Genomic DNA, 22975 nt, shown 5'->3' with positions numbered 1-22975 from the left:
TCATGGTGGAGATGGGTCTATTTCAAGTCTATGAACAGAATCCTGAATTCGACAGGAATATGTAGGGGAACTTGTCATAAACTTTTAGTCTCTCTTGATAGCTGATTCGGTAGGGTCCCTGCCAAGCATAGTTTCTAGCCGTACAGGTGGTGGTTCGAATCACCACCCGGCCAGAAGCTGTTACCATAAAATGAATTCCAAGTGGATATGCATTTCCCTAGATAGAATTCGGTATTAATTGCATTTCGTGGGTGATATTTACATTAATTAAAATCACGTGTGCTTGTGATATAGGTTCATTAAAATAACCACGTGTTGCAAACTCACGATTCAGCTATCATGGTGGAGATGGGTCTATTTCAAGTCTATGAACAGAATCCTGAATTCGACAGGAATATGTAGGGGGACTTGTCATAAACTTTTAGTCTCTCTTGATAGCTGATTCGGTAGGGTCCCTGCCAAGCATAGTTTCTAGCCGTACAGGTGGTGGTTCGAATCACCACCCGGCCAGAAGCTGTTACCATAAAATGAATTCCAAGTGGATATGCATTTCCCAAGATAGAATTCGGTATTAAATGCATTTCGTGGGTGATATTTACATATATATATATATATATATATATATATATATATATATATATATATATATATATATATATATATATATATATATATATATATATATATATATATATATATATATATACGTTGGTGTGAGAATGTTATACGCACACATTCGTTGTTCTGTCTCATATCTCATATCCCTCTCAGTTTTGCATCTGTGTGCCGGTGAGTGATTACACTTTTGCGACCCTATAAATATCCTGATTTAACGCGGATAACAAAAGGCTATCGAGTGCAATATAGCTACAAGTTTTCGTGAATAGTCAGTGATTAGTTTGAGGTCAGAGAAGTGGGATAAAACGTCGGCATAGAATAGTTATCTTGTGAATTACTAAAAATCTAATCAAGATGGCTATGTACAACACAGGCAAGGCTTGGAGAGACATCGCTGGACTCAGCAAAAATAAATTCCATGAGTTGGCGAAACAGGAGCTCGACCGTCTGATAACAGAGGTCACTAGTAACGTCAACCAGTGTGACGGAAAAATATTCGCAGACATATTGAAACAATATGATCCAATAAACTGGAGCAAATCTGCGGAAAACATCAGCAAAATAATAGAAGAAATTCCAAAGAAGATCCAAGTGATAAAGAGACTTATAAAGAAAGTCTACATCAATCAACACATTCCATCAAAGAACAATAAGAAGTCTAATATGGTGAATATGCTGATTGATGCAATGGGAAAAAGAATGCCAAAATGGTGTAATACATGTAAGATATGGTATTCCATTAATAATCATCAACAATTGATTAGAAAATGTGATGCCTTTCATGTTCCAACACACCCCACATGTGCTGAAATACAGCAAAAAATAAAAAATAAAGACACAAAGGTATTCTGCTCAACATGCTTAGTCTGGATAGAAAATATAATTAAGTCGAGACTAAATCTGCAAATAGTTGAAGATAAAGAAGAGGAAGAAGAAGAAACAGAAGAAGAAGAAGAAGAAAAAGAAGAAGAGAACAATGAATAGGATATGTGTAAGGATGCAAAAGAAATCATTGATATAACATATGATGCCATCCAACAACATACTTATGAAGAAATAAATTACCAGATGGAAACAAATTATAGACCCAAGAGACTCTACCCGGACCTACATAATTTTAGGGAAGAGCAAGAACAAGAAAAAATAGAAAAGAAGGATATAGTCTGCAATATGCTGAAAAGAGGGAATTGCAGATTTGGCGGAAGATGCTCCTACAAGCATCCAAAGATATGCCATAATTATGAAATATATGGTGAATGTGCGTATTTAGACGGATATGGAGACGAATGCAGATATCTCCATCCAAAAATATGCAAAAACCTAAAAGAAGGAAAAGGATGCAGTTTCAACAAAAAATGTCGATATATGCATCCTGCAACCATGAATGAAAGTAAGAAAACTCAGCAAACTGAAAAGAAAAATGAAAGCAAAAAAGAAACAAAAAAAGAAACAAAAAAGCAGGCCGTGTATATACCGCGCTATGAACCAAGAGCCCCAAGATATGAGGCCTTTCAACCCAAACCTGCACATTTAGAGCCCAACTACAAAGAATGCATCTATAATGCCAGGGGTTGGTGCAGATATGGGGACAATTGCAGGTATACACACAAAAATAAATATGAAGGCGAAAGAGGAAATATAATAGAAAAGTTGGATTTTTTAATGGCAGAATTCCGGGAAATGAAGAAAAGAACATCATATCAGAACAGGAAGGAAGTATGGGAGAATCCATATTATTACCAATATTAAATAATGGGGATGAAACACAAACCATAATAGTGATGAATGCACAGGGTTTAGTCACGAGTAACTCTAAAAGGAAAATAGAGTTCTTAGAAGAACTAACCCAAATTGAAAAAATAGATATATTAGATATAAGTGAAACATAGTAATCCCAAGAGACTGGCAGTGATGACCAGATAAAGGGTTTCCAAACTTATAGATCAGACAGAAAAAATAGGAATCAAGGGGGAACCGCAATATATGGAAGAGACATAAATCAAGGAAAAGTCTGTGAAAAATACAGCAACACAGAATGTGAATTGATTGCGGTAGAATTTGAATTTGAAAAACTAGTGAATATTGTAGTTTACAGACCCCCAAACACTAAGGAGTTTGACATAATAATAGAAAAAATAGATGATATATGTAGAAACCATAAAGACTGGAATATACTCCTATCCGGAGATTTTAACTTTCTTTTAGTGGATTGGAAAGAACGGATAGAAGAAAGTGGTTGTATGTATACATATAAAAAAGATAGTAATAGTAGTGCAGAAGATAAGAGGAAATTTGAAAAGCTTCAAGATATGCTATTAGAACATAATATGCAACATATAAACCACATTCCAACAAGAAAGGAAAATGTCCTAGATCTAGTATTTGTGAATGAGGTGAATTATGTTAAAGAAATAATAGTGTATAACACGGGAATTTCAGACCACAATGTCATAGAATTGATAGTCCATTCCAAAGCAAGTGATCGCAGAATTAATAAAAGCACAAAACTTTGGGAAGGATATGGAAAATATAATTTTTACAGTAAGAATATAAAATGGTCAAAAATAAATGATGAACTGAATAAAGAATGGAAAAATGTATTTGTAAGTGATAATATACAGGTGAATACCGACATACTGTACAAAATACTGGAGAAAATTGTTGAAAAATATGTACCGAAAAAAAACAATAAACAAAAGACGTGCATACCAAGAGACAGAAGGATATTATTTCAGAAAATTAGAAAGTGGAAGAAAAATCTTGCAAAAGAAAAAAATGTGTAGGAAATGAGGGAAATAAAATGTAAGATAGAAAAAGCAGAACAAAAGAATATACAGTCGAAAGAAAATGAAAAAAGGGACTTAGAAGAAAGGACACTTCAAAATATAAAAAGAAATCCCAAAGTACTTTACTCCTATGCAAAAAAGATGAATAAAGGGAGATTAGAAATAGGCCCTCTAAGAATTGAAGGACGGCTAACGAATGAAAAAAAGGAAATATGCAACATATTAGCAGAAAAATATAAGAGTGAGTTCACACCAAGAATTGCGAATGAGAATAATGAAACAGAAATGAGAGAAGAAAATGTTGAATATCTAACGGATATAGATATTAATGAAGCAAATATTGTCACGGCTATAAAGGAAATTAAAAATGGATCGGCAGCCGGACCAGATGGAGTTCCAGCAATTTTGTTAAAAAAAAACTACAAACACTATCTCGAAGCCGCTTGCAATACTGCTAAGACAAAGTGTAGATATGAGGGAGATATATGTTAAACATAAATTAGCTTATATAACCCCTATCTTCAAAAGTGGATCAAGACTAGAGGCAAGCAATTATAGACCTGTTAGTCTAACATCACATATTATGAAAGTGTATGAGAGGGTAATAAAAAAGAAAATAATGAACCATTTGGTTAAAAATAATTTGTTTAATATGGGTCAACACGGTTTCGTGCCTGGAAAAAGTACACAGACCCAACTGATAGCACCCCATGAAAACATATACAAAAATATGATAAATGAAAAAGACACAGATGTGATCTATCTAGATTTTGCAAAAGCCTTTGACAAGGTAGACATTAACATATTGGAGAAAAAAATGAGAAAGCATAATATTGTGGGAAAGATAGGAGAATGGGTAAAAGAATTCCTGCAAAACAGAAAACAGATAGTGGTTGCAAATGACGAGAAATCAGATGAAGCCCAGGTTATATCTGGTGTGCCACAAGGTACGGTATTAGCTGCACTGCTGTTTGTTATTATGATCTCAGACATAGACTGTGATGTTGAAAACTCCGTAGTGAGAAGTTTCGCCGATGACACAAGAATAAGTAGAGAAATTACTTGTGATGAAGATAGGAACTCACTACAAAGAGATCTAAACAAAATATATGAATGGGCGGAGATAAATAGGATGGTATTTAACTCCGATAAATTCGAATCAATAAGTTATGGAAACAGAGAAGGAATGGTATATGCATACAAGGGACCTAATAATGAGACAATCACAAACAAGGAAGCAATTAAAGACCTTGGTGTAATGTTAAATAGGAATATGTTATGCAACGACCAAATAACAACACTGTTGGCAAAATGTAAAGCAAAAATGGGAATGTTATTCAGACACTTTAAAACAAGGAAAGCTGAACACATGATTAGGCTTTACAAAACTTATGTACGTAGTACACTCGAGTACTGCAATGTGATATGGTACCCACACTACCAAAAGGATATTGCGCAAATAGAGAGTGTACAAAGGTCCTATACTGCTAGAATAGAAGAAGTTAAGGACCTTGACTACTTGGAAAGACTGAAATTTTTAAAACTATACAGTCTAGAAAGGAGAAGAGAACGCTACATGATAATACAAGCATGGAAGCAAATAGAAGGAATTACTGAAAACATCATGGAGCTAAAAATATAAGAAAGAGCAAGCCGAGGTAGATTAATAGTGCCAAAAAATATACCAGGTAAACTAAGAAAGGCGCACAGGACATTAATCCACTACGCACCAGCATCGATAATGCAGTGACTATTTAATGTGCTGCCAGCTCATCTAAGAAACATATCAGGAGTGAGCGTAGATGTGTTTAAGAATAAGCTCGATAAATACATAAGATGCATCCCAGACCATCCAAGACTGGAAAATGCAAAATACACCGGAAGATGCATTAGCAACTCTCTGGTGGATATACGAGGTGCCTCACACTGAGGGACCTGGGGGAACCCAAACAAAAAATAAGGCAATAAGGCAATAAGGCAATGTGATATAGAATTATTTAGACTTGTAGGTTACTTCTTAGAATAAGTCACAGTTAAGCAACTTTAAACAATTTATTGTTAGCGCTCCATCAGTGGAGTATTGATGGTTTGGTCGGAAGACCATTCTGTATGAAAAGATAAATAGAACTGATTTACAATAGTCTTGCGTCGATAACGTGACATTAGTTATCTCAGCATTTATTACAAATATGATCACATAGGATTATAATCGGAAGCCAGGTGGTTCCAGTGTAGAGATCAAAAGGTCAACTGTTTCTCACGGAAGGCTTGTGACATGTTTACTAGACATAAATAAATGTTACCTATGCAATGATATAGCTTAGTCTATTTTCACATCCTGTTATGGCTGTCGTCACACTCCAACTCCCCAATGATCCCTTGGGTCATGGGTTTATCAATGTATTGTCATTACATATATATATATATATATATATATACACACACACACACACACACATATATATATATATATATATATGTGTAGAGAGAGAGAGAGAGAGAGAGAGAGAGAGAGAGAGATAAATACTGTATGTAGCGTACTTGCATTCCCCGCACTCATAAAACTCAACCTTCTTGGAAGTTAATCAACAAGGTGATTGTGGCAACGAGTCCAATGTAAAATATCAAGAAATCTTCTAATGAAACTTTAATGAACTCACAGATGGTAGAAATCCAAAGAGTAAGCTTAACATTGGAAATTGGAATGACTGGACATTAAAGCAAGATGGCTATTATTATTATTATTATTATTATTATTATTATTATTATTATTATTATTATTATTATTATTATTATTATTATTATTATTACTGGCTAAGATGCAATCCTAGTTAGAAAAGCTGGTTGCTATAGCCCCAAGGGCTTCAACAGAGAAAACTAGCCAAATGAGGAAAGGAAATAAGGAAATAGTCATATTAATTGAACATAAAAGCACTTGGTGCAAGTTTGAACTTTTGAAGTTCTACTGATTCATCTACCAGGTTAGGAAGATCATTCCACAACTTGGTCACAGCTGCAATAAAGCTTCTAGAATACTGTGTAGAATTGAGCATCATGGTGGATAAGGCCTGGCTATTAGAATTAACTGCATTAAAGAGCACTTTTTGTCAGTTTTATTTATAAAAAGCCTGGATATATGTGCACTACTGAAACAAGACTGACTGGATTCGAAAAGAGAGCATTAGATGAAGGAAAAATGTTGCTACATTTTGGGAGAGAGGATAGTACTAACTATCAAGGAGCAGGATTGCTTTTGACCAAACAAGCAAGCCAAACATTACAAGAATGGGAGCTAGAGGATGACAGAATTATGTATGCAAGGCTGTAATCTAGTTATGGAAGTATGACAATTGTAGTATACTATTCTCCTATTGGTGAAGCAAATAATAATCTAAAGGACTGCTTTTATGGTAAATCACAGGTGGTTAACAAGATGCCAGAACCTGGCTGGCTGAATCTGTTATGCTAAGGTCACAGAGAAACCTGTAATACTAAGAATTATCCAGGATTAACAAGGATTACTCCGGACCGTAGGGACCATGATCCGGGGTGGTCCGGCTCGATTTGGGAAAAGAATACTGTCGACGATAAAATTGTTTATTGAGAGAGAGAGAGAGATTTTCTGTCACAATGGTTATTTATGCACTTGTTGGCTGACAAGCTTACTATATATATATATATATATATACGTATATATATGTATATATATATATATATATATATATATATATATATATATATATATATATGTATATATATATATATATATTATTATATATATATATATATATACAATATATATATATATATATATATATATACATATATATATATATATATATATCCAAATAAGCCATATGTATATTTTTTATATATTAATGTCTGGATTCTCTTAACGACCTTGGGATCAGAGCCCCAGGCGAAATCACACAAAGACAAGAGCTTGGCTCCGGCCGGGAATTGAACCCTGGTCGGCAAGGTTATATAGACAGTGACTAACCCACTTGGCCATATATATATATATATATATACACACACACACACACACATATATATATATATATATATAAAAGAGAGAGAGAGAGAGAGAGAGAGAGAGAGAGGAGCATGGAGAGCTTATGCTAATATAAAATGACACTATAACAGGTTAAAAATATATTAAACAAATTCCTATTGCACTATGATTTTCATAATAACAAATAATCAAGCAACAAACGATATTATTACAAATTAATACATGTCAGCGAATAAAACGTAAACATTAGTAGGTATATAATGCTGTATTGTAAGCCCTCTAAGATTACAAGATACAAAACAAATGATATCATATGAACCTAGAATAGTGATTACGCTTAAAAATAAAAGATTGAAAATGTTAGTTGCATAAATGATATATGGAGGAATAAAGAAAGAAAAATTTCGGGTTATGTGAAAAATTATATGATGGAAGTATTAGCATTTAACACTTTGCAAATACTGCTGTCCAGAAAGAATTATAAACATATGATTATTAGTTTATTTTTATATGATGATATATTCGGATTTGTTTTTCTTACTTCAAAATTATTATAACTTGTACAAACAATATCATATCTATTCCTTCAGTTGGAGAAAGATAGGCATCATTAAAAAATACTGATATAATTTCTGATGTACTGGAAGCTCATTAGCGAAACTTTTTTTCGTATTCTTTATTTTTAGACACCCAAGTAATCTATGTCTCTTATCTTCTCTGGGAACCTTAAAATAAACATAACATGAAATGCATAACAATTCCCCATAGGGCATAGCTTTTCTTAATCACAATTACGAAAAGATTCTTGTCAGACAACATGGATTCAATTCTTGCAAGTTAGTAGCTGTTTTTTTTTTCATTATCTATGGACAGGGATATCTTTCAAAATGGCTGCGCATTATAGACGATTACTATTTACTTAAATAACCTAATTTTATTAAAAAAAAAAAAAAAGAAAAAAAAAAAAAAAAAAAAAAAAAGGGGTACTCAGTAGAGTGCAGACCTCCATCGCAGCAGCTTATTTTTCGACCTTTTGCTCGACCTTGACCTTGACCTTGACCTTGACCTTTGACTTTAACATATATCAATAGTTTGAAGTTTTTGTGACAACGATGTTCAATGTTAAGGCTGATTACGTGAATTGAACATTTTGCTTGACCGTGACCTTGACATTTGATCTCAAACTTCCAAAATTTAATAATGTTCAGTTTTTGACAAAGAAATTAATTGCTGAATGTTTCATTAGTCTACGATTAAAATTATGGCCAGGAAGCTGTTTTAAAAAAACACAAACACACAAACTGGGGGTAAAACATACCCACCTTCCAACTTCATTGGCGTGGGTAAAAAAAAAGGTTGACGAAACTGGATGGTAATTGGTAGTTTAACAAAGAATTTGAATGACTCATTGTCTTCCTTCGTGATGTTATTTTGTTCAACTTTATTATCTCCCTTTTGAATGCTGGTGATTTAAACAAAATGAACATTAGTTCGTCCTTGGATGCCCAAAGATTGATATGCAGAATTCATTCCACATAAATAATTCATAGCTGTGTCATTTCGTTTTGAATATGTATGTGCCAGGCTTTTGAAAAGAATAAAGTTGTATGTTGGTGCATACAAATAAAATAATATTTCTGATTTGATTATGGTTTCACTGTAAATTTCACCAGCCTAGAGATTAATTCAACCAAACTCCCAACAGGTAATCAGATTTTGGAAATATTGTAGTATGGTGTTTGGCTAAATATTGTATAACCTATGATACAAAGTGTGAAAATATAGTGCATTAAATTGACTAATAAATCATGAATGTAAGAAATATTACTTTTAAATGGTTATTTATGCATTATTCATACTCATCATTCTACCCTTGAAAGACCATTATTTTTTCCTGATTTTTACCAGGACATTGTTTTCATGGAGAAATACTTATTTAGCTTTTAGAATGTTTATGTTAGTTTGTTTTGCATCACTTTGCCTCATCATTATTTCTCTCAGGCTTTGCTTCCTCTTTCGGTGTTAGAGCATCTGCTTCTAATCCATATAAGTAGTCTTGACTTAGCTTCATTGGAATTTTCTTATCATATACCAATTGTACTACCTCCCTCCACGTCGCCAATGCTGTTTTAATCCTATTCTCAACTTCACCTTCACATCCTACCTCCTGACTTGTAGTAGATCCCAAGTATCTAATTTGCTATACCTGTTTTATACCTGAGCCTCCACTTTCATGTATTGTTATCCTGTCCTTACCTTCCTCACTGTCTTGAGTTAGAGTTCTCTTGCTTGAAGGTACACTCGGGCACACTATTCTATCTAAATTCTCTTCCTCTTGTTTTCTTAAAATTTATATACAGTAGTTTATATGGGAGATATCTATTTTAATGCAGTTACTCTTCCTAAAATATTTTCTTTTTCTCTTTTTTCCTTTCCTCAATGGGCTATTTTCCCTGTTGGAGCCCCTGGGCTTATAGCATCCTGCTTTTCCAACTAGCGTTGTAGCTTAGCAAGTAATAATAATAATATCCTCAGTCATATCCCCATTTACTCTCAAGCCACCCCTGTACTAAGTCTCCTGCCTCTCTACAACCTTTCTCTATAGGTCTTCCTCATTTTTAGCAGTAATCACCAATTTAATCCTTTCTCACTAGAACAGAATTTTCCATGCATGGCATCAAGTGCAACTTGGTTCCAGTTCTGAGGCTGCCCCATCTGAGACAGAGATGGTGGCCAGGCTTGGTTTTCATCTGCAGACAGCAACTCCCATAACACTTCCGTGTTTATCTCTTCCAGGATAAATAAAACAGGCTGCAAAGGTTTCTTTTTCTCCAACACCTATTATCACTTTTGTTCTTGTTCTTTTCTACAGCATCTAAACAATTCTGACCAATTTCACCGAGTCTTTCCTCTTCCTCTAACATAAAATCATCACTTCTTTTGATATGGTCATAAGCCTCCTTTATATCTACTAAAGGACAGAAGAGCATCTTGTGTCCATCTAGCCTCTTATTCTATAGCTGCACTACTATAAAGAGGGCATCCATAGTCCGTTTCCCTTCCCATGAATCATTAAAAATGGCATGTACAATCCTTCTCCCCCTCACGAATCCATACACAAAAACGTAAAAACATTTGCTGCAAGTTTGGACTTTTGAAGTTCAGAATTATTATTATTATTATTATTATTATTATTATTATTATTATTATTATTATTATTATTATTATTATTATTATTATTATAATTATTATTATTATTATTATTATTATTATTATTATTATTATTATTATTATTACTTGCTATGCTACAACCCTAGTTGGAAAAATAGGATGATATAAACCCATGGGCTCCAACAGGGAATATAGCCCAATGAGGAAAGGAAGCAAGGAAAAATAAAATTTTTAAGAAGAGTAACAACATTAGAATAAATATCCCCTATATAAACTATAAAAACTGTAACAAAACAAGAGGAAGAGAAATAAGACAGAACAGCGTGCTCTAGTGTAACCTCAAGCAAGATAACTCTAACCTAAGGCTGCCCATTCACTAGCGACTAAATCTGTGAGATTAGATCAAAGTGGGCGGAGTTTCAGCATATCGTTGTGTGTGTTCATTTTGATCCTCCAATCTGGATGTATGGTCTAATTGCTACAATCGATTGTTCTTTCAGGTCTAAAGGAGCTCATTTACAGACAGATGTAATTTATCCCGACTGGAACTGGTTGTTTGTGGCGGGGTGAGTCAAACTGGTCAGTCTCTATATCAGAAGCCTCATTATTTTGTTTCTTTCGAGTAAACAAATAGTAGTGGAAACATAATATCTGAGATTTGGGTGGACAATGTTTTTTTTTTTTTTTTTTGGGGGGGGGGGGGGTTGGCGAATTTATTGAGATTCATAAGAAACATCCATTCCTAAGGAATGTAAAAAAGCAAAATGCATTCATATAGAAACGCTAAAAAACAAGGCTTACGAAGTTCTGATAGAAAAACTTGAAGAAAAGTGTCCAGAAGCAAATAAAGACATGGTGACTAAAAAAAGCTCAACAATATGCGCACTGTGTTTCGAAAGAAACTAAAAAAGTTGAAGCTTCCAAGAAATCTGGCACAGGAACTGATGAGGTGTATGAACCAACTCTATGGTATTATGATATTCTATCATTTATAACAGAATTAGAAACACCATGTCCTTCTGTGTCTAATGTGCAAGAGGAAAGGGAAACTAATATATATTGCATTCTTGTATATCATGAAAAGAACACATTAACTTTAACCATGTACAGTAATATATAATAATTCCGTATATAAATGAAACTAAATTTTTAAAGGCAACCCATACGTACACAGTAATTTTGAAATATCTAATATTTAGCATTCATAACCCATAAAACAGCAATCATTATAATGTTCAGATACCAAAAATATTTCAAAACCTCTCTAATTGCCAGTGTACTGCACCTTAACCATTAAATTAATTCATAAACATTTCTCGAACTTTCTTTGCATTTCTGGTATCATGTCCATTTACGTCAGGTAATAATGGTGCATGATAATCAGAGGGCAAATCCATCGACACATCTGAAATTTTAGCATGACGCTGAAGATAATTGTGCAACAAACAACATGACATTATGGCATTACAATCTTCTCCGTGTTTTCTAATTTTAAATTAACTGGAGCTGAAAATATTCGGAAAACTGCTTTCAATCTTCCGAATGCACACTCTAATATTCTGCGAGCTCTCCAAAGTCCATAGTTGAATATCCTTTTCTGTTCATTTAGATCGTTTTTAGCGTAAGGATTTGGAAGAAAAAAAAATCATTGAAAAAGCTTCATATCCTATGAAAACATAAGTAAAGGTTCTGATGAGGATGATGGAGAGGCAGCATGGTGTATTGAAAGACTACCTTTGTATAATTTTTCACCAAATATTGTGTTTTCAATAACACCTCCATCAGATATTCTGCCATTCGTTCCAAGATCACACATGATAAATTCGCCTTTTGCATTGACGACTGCCATTAAATATTAGGCTATGAAACCCTTTATAATTTATAAAAAGAGGAGCCTGCATCTTTTGGTGGAGTGATTGCAACATGTGTACCATGTTATTGAATAGAATGATACCATTATATTTGTGTAATAAAGTTTAAAAAAAATTTGTTTACCTTCATATATTTCCCCTTTAGTAAGGCCATATGGCTTGACAGGTTTCTGGAATTATTTGACCTAACCGTTGAGAACATATTGCCTCATTGTATTTAAGATCTTCATATGATCATCCTGTTGCTAAACATCGTAGTGTAGCAGAAATTCTTTGATGGGGGTGTTATTGCCTTCCTCGTGCACGTGTCTTGCATCTGTATAAAAGGTGCTACTGTTTTAAGTAATTCATGATGAGTGTCCATATCCATTCGAAGATAATTAGACCAATCATCTGGGTACAGTTTCAACTCGTCCAGTAAATTCGAATGAGAAAAAAACTTTTTTCTAGCCATCCTTTAGTCTAAAATCTCTTCTTGTCTGCTCTTTTTCTTAAGTCACATACTTGCAAGCCAAAAAAGCAATAGCATACAGGTCATTATCATGGAACGGTTCCGCATTAGGTGTTAACTGTTCTACTGCCGAGACTGAAAAGACATGTTTTTGAAGATCTGATCGTAGCGTGAGTGCTCACTTGTACAATTTCAAAGCCCCGCCCACTACAATCTGATTTCTCAATCAAGTCGCTACTGAATGGGCAGCCTAAGGCAGTGTAAGACCGTGGTATAGAGGCTATGGCACTACCCAAGACTAGAGAGCAATGGTTTGATTTTGGAGTGTCCTTCTCCTAGAAGAGCTAGTGACCATAGCTAGAGTCTCCTCTAGCCTTAACAAGAGGTTATCTCAGTGTTATCAGATGTATGAGGACAGAGGAGAATAGGTAAACAATAGGACAGACTATCCGTTGTGTGTATGTGTCTGTGTAGGCAAGGGGTAAAAGAACCGTAACCAGAGAGAAGGATCCAATGTAGTACTGTTTGGCCGGTCGAAAGACTCAATAACTCTCTAGCGGCAGCACTTAACAAGTCATTAACACACCAAGATTTTTTTTTTTTAAATCAAACGCAATTATTTATATAATTGATATACAGATCTCCAACCTGCAGAAGGCAGCAGCTCCTTGAACTTTTTACGAGTTAAAACTGTATAACAAATACGACTGCTGTTACACGTCTTCTATAGTCACTACAGAGATTCAGGGTGAAGTATGCCCCACCCCCGAATGCCTGACAAAACCCCCACCCGACAAAACCCCCACCGACGAAACCCCCACAGACAAAACCCCCACCGGACATAACCCCCACCCGACAAAACCCCCACATGACAAAAACCCCACCCGACAAAATCCCCACATGACAAAAACCCCACCCGACAAAATCCCCACATGACAAAAACCCCACCCGACAAAAACTAAATTTGCTAAATTTTAGTTATTGTCGGTCATTGTTTTTATTTGTTTACCTATTTATGAAAATTTTTGGCATGATGGCAGCTTAAACTATTTTAAATATGCATATTCAGGATCTGATTCAAACAAAAGTTGATTTTCAAATGCTTTACTAAAAACAAAAGGTATCAAAATTAAAAGTTTTAAAAGTATTATTAAAAAAGATAAGATTACACAAACCTTTTAAAGCCTTTTGTTCAGAGATAAAGATATCGAGCTTCAATAACAGTCCAAATTGTGGGGTGACTGTAACCCACAAGGTATTTGAAAGAATTATTCCATGTTTCACATAGGTTATTTGTACGGTCTTCACCATTAACAGTTGCTTCATACACACTCCATTTTTAAGGAGAAAATAAACGTGGGATTTGTCATGATCGACGCTTAGTACCCGTCACATAAAAAGAATCAAAATATTCCAAAAGAGGTTCAAGATGGGTTGGGCAATTCAATTTAAGGAAATTTGTGCCATCTATGATTTTATCAGCTGGTAGAAAAGCTAATCAATCAAAAATGCCTAGTAGATTCATCTTGCTTGTACATTGCTTAGTCCTAAGCTTTGTACTTTCCTCCATGTATTCTGTGTCAGATGATAAAAGCATGTTTTAATATGAATATGAGGTCCTAATATATTTTCAATTGCATTTAAGAGAGATTTTTCGAAGTCTGACATCATAGTAACAGGATTCATATCTAACCCTAGTTCCTCTCCCATTTCCAAAATTGTCGTAAGAAATTCTTGATAGATTTTCTGTAAGCAGTAGTTTTTTTGGTATTAGGTACTTAGCCAATTTTTAGTAAGCAGTAGTTTGATAGTAATAGGTAGCCTACTTTGCAAATTTTTTGTCGGGTTGGGTTTTTGTCATGTGGGGATTTTGTCGGGTGGGGTTTTTGTCATGTGGGGTTTTTGTCATGTGGGGGTTTTGTCGAGTGGGGGTTATGTCGGGTGGGGGTTTTGTCAGTGGGGGTTTCGTCGGTGGAGATTTTGTCGGGTGGGGGTTTTGTCGGTTCCCCCCCACCCCCTGATCACGTCATTGCCAATCACGTTGTCTCAAACGTTAGCAGCAATCACAATACACCCCCTTACAAATTCAAAAGTATACTAACTTATAATCACTGTAAGGGATGTTTTATGACTGCTGTTAATGCGAGGAACATGATTGGCTATGACGTCATCAGGGGGTGGGGCTTATTTTGCCTGGATCTCTTCATCGACCGTAGTATTCATGAAGCTGATGTCCTAAATTCTATACAAAAGCCACCGATTTGAAACCGGACGAACTCAGACATAATCCTACCTCCATAACACCATCTGCTGCTCAATCAACGTGTATGAATGGAGAATCTGGGGCTGAAAATGAAGTGAATGGTATGAATGTTAGTTGAATAAGTGACTAGTTTTATAAGTGTATGATATCCAGGACGATGTCATCTAATAGAATGTATAAACCCTCTGAAGTGATGAAAACAGAGACCCAGTTTGGAGTAGTCAAATACTACTTGAGATAAGAAACAACAGTTTCCCAAAGAAATCAGGCTAGAACCTTGACGATTCACAATTGAAGACGTATCCCCTTAAAGTGATTGTGAGTTAGTATAGTATAAAATTTGTGAGGGGATGTATTGTGATCGCTGCTAATATGGAAGACAACGTGATTGGCTATAATGTCATCAGGGGGTGGAGCTTATTTCACCCGATATCTTTGCGGCAACTATAGAGTTGCTTATATACGCTAGACTTCCAGAATACAGTCAAATCATGAATCAACTGAGATATGTTTTAATAGAATGTAAGTTAAAATATAGGGTACCTCTCTGATGGCAGATGCACGTTACAACTATAAAAAGTATTTACTTTACGTATTTATCAAAAACTATATTAGGAGCAACCATAATTGGACGGTTCATTTAATTAAATAAACACTTACACTATAAACCTCAGATAAGGAGGGAAATTATTGAATGCAACTTGATGCGAAATCATACGATTTTCTATTTAAAGCAAATCATAAAATTAACAGATAACTCAAAAAGGATTGGCTTGGCATCTTGATATTAAAAATGGATGGAATTTTCCATTCAAGCAAGATGAATATAAAAGAGATAAATGAATAAATAAAAAGAAATCAATATTATATAAATTTTAATATTATCTAAGTAAAGGGGCACTCAGTAGAGTATAGGCCTCCATCAAAGCAGCTTATTTCTCCTTGACATGGATTTTCATACACTCATATATGAACCAAGTTTGAAGTCTCTGTGACAAGGATGTCCAAACTTATGCCTGCTTACGTGAATTGGACATTTTGCTTGACCGTGACCATGACCTTTGATTTTGACCTTCCAAAAATCTAATCCTTTTGACCTTTCTACATAATAGTTAATCGCCCCAGTTTCATTACTTTGCTATTGAAATTGTGGCCAGGAAGCTGTACAAAAGCAAACACACAAACAGAGGAGAAAACATTACCTCCTTCTAACTTCGTTGGCAGAGATAATAAAACTCTAACATATCATATATTAGAATTGGTGAAAGACAGAATAAATGTAAGATATCCCAGCCTGGATAAAGGACCGATAAAGGACCATAACCAGCAATGCTCAGCTCCTATTGCAACACAACAAGCACACGCTCTTGGATAGTCGCAAATATCTCACATTATCGGGTTTCGAGAACGGACGCGAAATACTTCCAGGATTTTTAGAAAAAAAATATCTCCCAAGAGAAGAAAATTCTTTTAGAGTGAATTTTAGACAATAAAAATGAGTAAAGAATTGTAGCAAGAGAGAGAGAGAGAGAGAGAGAGAGAGAGAGAGAGAGAGAGAGAGAGGGAGAGAAAAAAAGAAATTTTTTTATATAAAAACTAAGGCTAGATTAGATATTCTCCGAGAGAGAGAGAGAGAGAGAGAGAGACAGAGAGAGAGAGAGAGAGAGAGAGAGAGAGAGAGAGAAAGAGAGATTCTTATATAGAAACAGGCTAGAATAAACATTCTGAGAGAGAGAGAGAGAGAGAGAGAGAGAGAGAGAGAGAGAGAGAGATATTTTCACATAGAAACATAGACTGGAATAGACATTCTGGAGAGAGAGAGAGAGAGAGAGAGAGAGAGAGAGAGAGAGAGAGAGAGAGATTCTTTCTGATATGGAAACAGGCTAGAAATAAACATTTCCCATTGGAGAGAGAGAAAAGGTTGGAATAGACATGCTGAGAGAGAGAGAGAGAGAGAGAGAGAGAGAGAGCGAGAGAGAGAGAGAGAGAGTCTTTCTGATATGGAGGCAGGCTAGAATAAACATTCTCCGGGGAAGAAAAAGAAAAGGTTGGAATAGACATTGAGAGAGAGAGAGAGAGAGAGAGAGAGAGAGAGAGAGAGAGAGAGAGAGAGAGAGAGAGAGAGAGAGAGCTTTCATTACATTCTCTTACATTCTTGGGACGTAATGTGGTCTGAGCGGGTCTGAATTCAATTTGGCTAAGTCTTCTTCTTTCGCTTCTCTATTCGTTTTAATATAACTCTGAAAAGTGATTTGGCTTTAGCAGAGTTTAGGTTACAGTAAGAGTTTTTTTTCTGTTTGTTGAAAAAAAAGAAATAAACAAAATAATGCAAAATATAAAAGATCATTGTAAAAAAATAATAGTATTTTGGGAACATGAATGTCTTAAAAAAATATCATGTACAGAAGATAATCGGAAATGGTTTCTAATATTTTAATATTTTTGAAACATAATTGTCTTAAAAAATCATATTATGTACAAAACGGATTTTGAGCGAAGCGAAAAATTTATTTTTGGGTGAGATAGCCATGTCGTCCTGATGGAAGTTCCTTCATTGGTAGCTTCCTAGGTTATATGTGACTACAGTGATATATCCCAGAGATTATACTGAAGGTATCCAGAATTCTAACTCCTGGAGCGAATATCTCTTAAAATGTTAAAAAGGGATATCACGTAAGGACGTATTGGCACGCCTCATAGCAATCTGCGCCCCAGATAGTGTTTTACGCTTCGAGGAGGTGTGGCAAAAATAAAAAGGGGGCCCCTCCAAAGGCCATCCCCGTTCCCGTACTACTATTGAGAGTACAACAGCGCCATTCCCACAATAGTGGCCATTCCTTGTAGCATTGAGCATAGGCTGTTACAGATACAATACTACGGGAGGGATACTGAAGATCTCTTCTTCAGAAGAGATGGGTGGGTCCATCTGGACGACATGGCTATCTCACCCAAAAATAGATTTTTCGCTTCGCTCAAAATCCGTTTTTTTGGGCTCAAGCCATGTCGTCCTGATGGAAGCATACCAGAGCATTAATGTATCTGTGGATTTTCATTAGTGCCTTAACCTTATATCAAGCTTTTCTATGGTCATGGGGACCATATGAGACCAGTGACGTTACCGTTATTTGTCATCATCACTAATCATAAACAATATTAGTGCTTCCTGACTCCTACAGGGAAGAGTCATCTAGACAGTAGAAAAGGGATTTCAAGGTTAACATAAATAGTATGACCAAACTTAAGTACACACTGAATATACAAATAGTCTCAAGTTGTATATTTGGAAAATTAACATCAGTGTCTCTTATGTCTATCATTTGATGCATACAAATATATGAAGGATGCATACTAAGTAAGTTAAAAACTCTGGCATGTATATATACAATTGTCTGGCGAAGGTGGACGCACTACATTCTAATAGACATTTATTCCTAATAAATGACTACAAGAGATGGTTAGCAAAACGAATGTAGTATGACAATGGGATTATACCTGAAACGAGTACAGAGACCGTATTTCTTTCTTGAAGGAAGAAATAATGAATGCCACTCTTAGATTGAAGAGAAATTATGAAATAATCACTCCTCATAATTCCTGTACTGGTTACCTCTATCTGCACTGTGTACCTCGTACACCATCACTAGTGCTATCTGTATAATTCCACACCTGGGATTTTGAACAGAGCTAGTGTTACCATGGTAACACTTAATCAAAAGAAGATATACCTAAGAAGAATGACCTCTTCTCCCCTTAATTGACAGTCCCAGTCAATTACTGTTCATCGTAGAATAGACGGCAGGGTAAATATTCTACCTGACGTCCCCACAAGCTGCTTCAGATCATGGACTTACATAGGGTAGTGTTTGTAGAGCACTCTGGATGATTCTCATCCAGAACATATGCAAGGACATGTGAGGTCCCAAACCATTAATTGTTTATCACAGTAATTAGGGGGCAGGCTTTAATACACTGCCTGCCGCCACTACGAAGTGTTTCAGTTCATGCACTTGTTTTGCATAGTGTTTGTAAAACACTCTGGATGATTTCCATCCAGTGTATGAACGAAGACGCTCAAAGTCCATAAACTGAAAGAAGTTCAGTGATGAAGCAATCTTTCTCGGATCATGATCTGCGGGAGTACTGGCCGGATCCGCTCTACGAATAAAGTAGGTGAGCTTCGCCCTCAGCTGATTTAGAGATAAGTTTGATCCCGAAGTTTCTCCTTTAAAGAGCTGTCCTCCCCTGAAGTGTGAAGTTCTACGAAGATAGACCTTTAGACACTCAAATGGACATAGAGAGACATCTTCCTTCAGAGGACAGATTCTCCAGGGACCCCAACTCTTAGTGGGTAGCTCGTTTCTTGCGAGAAATGATGGATCAGGAAAGAGCTTCAGTTCTCCTAATTCCGTGAACTGAATGTGACCCTCATCTCTGGATAGGGCCACTATTTTACTAACTTCAGCCCCAGAGGCTATAGAAAATAGGAAAATAACCTTTTGGGTTAGGTCCTTAAGAGAACAATCTTCATTGTTCACAGATTAGGCATAATGTAAAACCTTGTTTAAAGACCAAGAGATGGGCTTTGGTGGTACTGCGGGCCTAAGCCTAGCACATGCCTTCGGAATCTTATTAAAGATTTCATTCGCCAGATCCACTTGGAAGGCATATAGGAGAGGACTAGTCAAAGCTGACTTGCACGTATTTATCGTATTGGACGCCAGACCTTGGCTATGAAAGTGGACAAAGAAGGACAGACAGAAGTTCATAGAAATTTCTTTCGGTCCTTTTGATTTGACAAACGCAACCCACTTCTTCCAGGAAGACTCATATTGTCTTCTAGTAGACTTAGCCTTGTATTCTTCTAAGATTTCTATATTGCCTTTTGAGATCCCAAACCTTTTTTTAACCGCTAGAGCAAGAAATTCATGAAATGAAAGGTTTGGGTTCTCTGTGATAAACCGAAGGCAGTTGATTTCTGAACCTTCGGAAATATACCTAGGATCGGAGCTAGGACTGGCCTCATCTAGTCTATCAGCCCCATTAGAGGATCCTCGTATAGGGCTATTTAGCGAGGTAGTTTCTTGAAGACGCTCGTGATGAAGAGGTCGAGCTGCAGTTCCGGGACTTGTTCCCATCTGGGAGGGAATATGTCTGCATCTATGGACCATTCCAACTCTATCGCCTTGGATCGGGATAGAGTATCCACCCTAACATCGTAGATCAGTTGTAAATGAACTGCTGTTAGGTGCCATCCCATTAGGAAAGGGATGGGTAACTTCACCAAGACTGTACGAGACGTTCGAATGTGACGTCTTATTATCGCTTCGGTGTCCCAGATCAGTCGTAGGGAGCCTGATCTGTGTGGAGGGGGCTTCCACACCCATGAAAGGACCAGCAGAGTCTTGGGACTTTCATGCTCTAATTTTTGTTAGAGAAGCGATTAAAGAGGGACCGATCTCAGTCTTTTTTTATCACTTTAATTGTTTGATGCATGTTTTCTCCAAGCTCTTAACGCATCTTTCCGGTGTGCCAGGTTTGTCACTATTGCGAACTGGGGAAAGTTTAGCACTTTTCCCTGTTGGTATTTTGGAAATCTGACTGATTACCTGAGTCTCTTGACAGACCTCGCGAGGTCCTTTTATATTTGCGAAGGAAAGGAGAGTTGATGTGACTGAGGGCTTCGATGGTTTTTTAACCATCGAAACCCCAGAGCTGGAGAAAGTCGAGACTTCTAGAAGCTTATCTTGCATCCGTGATGTCCCGGGAACCGGGTCATCTCTGAATGCACATTGGCCCGACACTTCGGGTGCTGCCCACTCCAGCCTCTCGATCAGGTATATTAATACCTGAACATTTTCTAGGCTTGACTTTGACGTGACTAAGTTCGTCAATCCTTTGAAGATACTTAGGACTGTGAGTCCGACACGTATCTTTCCTAGGATGAATGTTACTCCCTGTAACATGAATTCTAGATAGGAGGAAGGGGGTTGGTTGACTGGAAGGTTCCGAAGGACACCTTTTAGGTCTGACAAGACTACGAACACCCCTAATTGGAACAAGGTCCATATCTTCAGAAGGATTAACATTCAGAACTTGATGTTTTTTATGAACTTGTTGAGTGGCGACAAGTTCAGAATGACTCATTGATATCTTGAGTCCTTCTCGTGAACACAAAACAGCCTTCCCTGGAACTCGATGAGCTATAGTTTTCTTACCACCTGTATGCTCTATAGCTCTCAGGTATACTTCTCCAGGAGGGTTTTGAACTGTAGGAGAAGGTAAGGAAATGATGGTAGAGACATTTCTGTTTCCCATCAATGGCTCATCTTGAATAGGCTTTGGACCGAAGGATCGAAGGTCCTGCGATCCTGAGGGAAAGTTCCTCCTAGCCGAAGCGTCTTTATGCTTCGAGTAGTCAGTAGGCTTAGACTTTTGACCATCTGCCTGTAGCACCGTAGTCACTGGAATAGTGGGATGTTGTTGAGCAGCCCGGATATTTCCAGCATTTTTTATCTTCTTTTTAGGTTGGGGACCCACAACCACAGAAGATTTTCTCTTTGAAGGAATGCCCCATTTTTGGAGAAGAATTATGTTCTCCATGGTGGCGTTCTTAATTACTTCCTTAATAATCTCGTGTGGGAAGAGGTCTTTACCCCAGATGTTGGAAGATATTAGCTTCCTTGTTTCGTGTTTCACTGTTGCAGCAGCGAACACAAACTCCCTACATGCTCTCCTAGCCTTCACAAAGGCGTAAAGATCCTTTAGCAAGGTAGCTATATGCATTTTGGCTATGACCATGAGCATGTCTGGGGTATTTTCGTAGGTTGAACACAACTCTATGTAGTTTTGTAGAGAAAGGGATGTCGCAAGTCTCTCCTTTGACTTGTGTTCATTAAACATTGAATTGTCGACTTGCGACATCCTTGTCTAATTTTCCTACTGAAAATGTGAAATGGACTTCCTTTCAATCCTTTTCCTGTCTGGGAAAAGCTGGTGACAAAGGCTTGCACTCATCGAGTGTAGGACATGGCTCACCCGCCTCTACAGCTATGACAACAGAAGTAAATGCCTTCCCCATAAAGGGGAATGAGAGGGAAGTAGGAGCAAGAAGGAAGGGTGTCTGTTATTCAGTGAGAATACTTTCGTTTCTGAATAACCCGCCCTTTTCAGACTGCCTGAGAGGATAGTCTGTGCCTTATCATGGTCAAGAATCATGACCTCCTTTGGTTCCGTTCCTTTTTCTGACTTTGGTTCGTACTTCAGTCTGACCCAACAACTAATGAAAGCATCAAAGCTTGGCCAAAATTGAATTTTGTCCAAAGGAACCGCACCTATTTTCTCTGAGATGTAGAGATTGCCATTTGAAATCGACATCTGCTCCGCAAACCTCCAGGGATTGGTTATGGAGAATGTTGGAAGGTCTTGATTCATGGGTCGTTTGACTGACCCGTGGGAAGCGACAAGAGAAACTTTACGAGGCTCTATCTTGGGTTTTACTTCCTGCTTTACGTTTTGTTTACGAAAGCTCTCTATCTGATTCTTCAGTTGGATACATAATTGTACCACATTATCCAATAGAGGGGTAGATGACGAAGATGTTGACATCGAGTGCTCTATAGCCAGCATAGGCGGAGGAAATTCCAACACAACATTTATCTCTTCTACCTTGGGGCACTTCTTGCCCTCAATCCCAAAGGTTTTCTGGCCGTCAGGGTATGTAGTTGGCTCCTGAGGCAGTACTATTTCCTCGCTTGCCTTTGGAAACAGTAGCTTACGCATCCTATCATTAGGTAGGAAAGG

This window comes from Palaemon carinicauda, chromosome 1, assembly GCF_036898095.1.
Source record: "Palaemon carinicauda isolate YSFRI2023 chromosome 1, ASM3689809v2, whole genome shotgun sequence".
Lineage (NCBI taxonomy): Eukaryota > Metazoa > Arthropoda > Malacostraca > Decapoda > Palaemonidae > Palaemon > Palaemon carinicauda.
The sequence above is the reverse complement of the archived record's forward strand: the minus strand, read 5'-3'. Positions refer to the sequence as shown.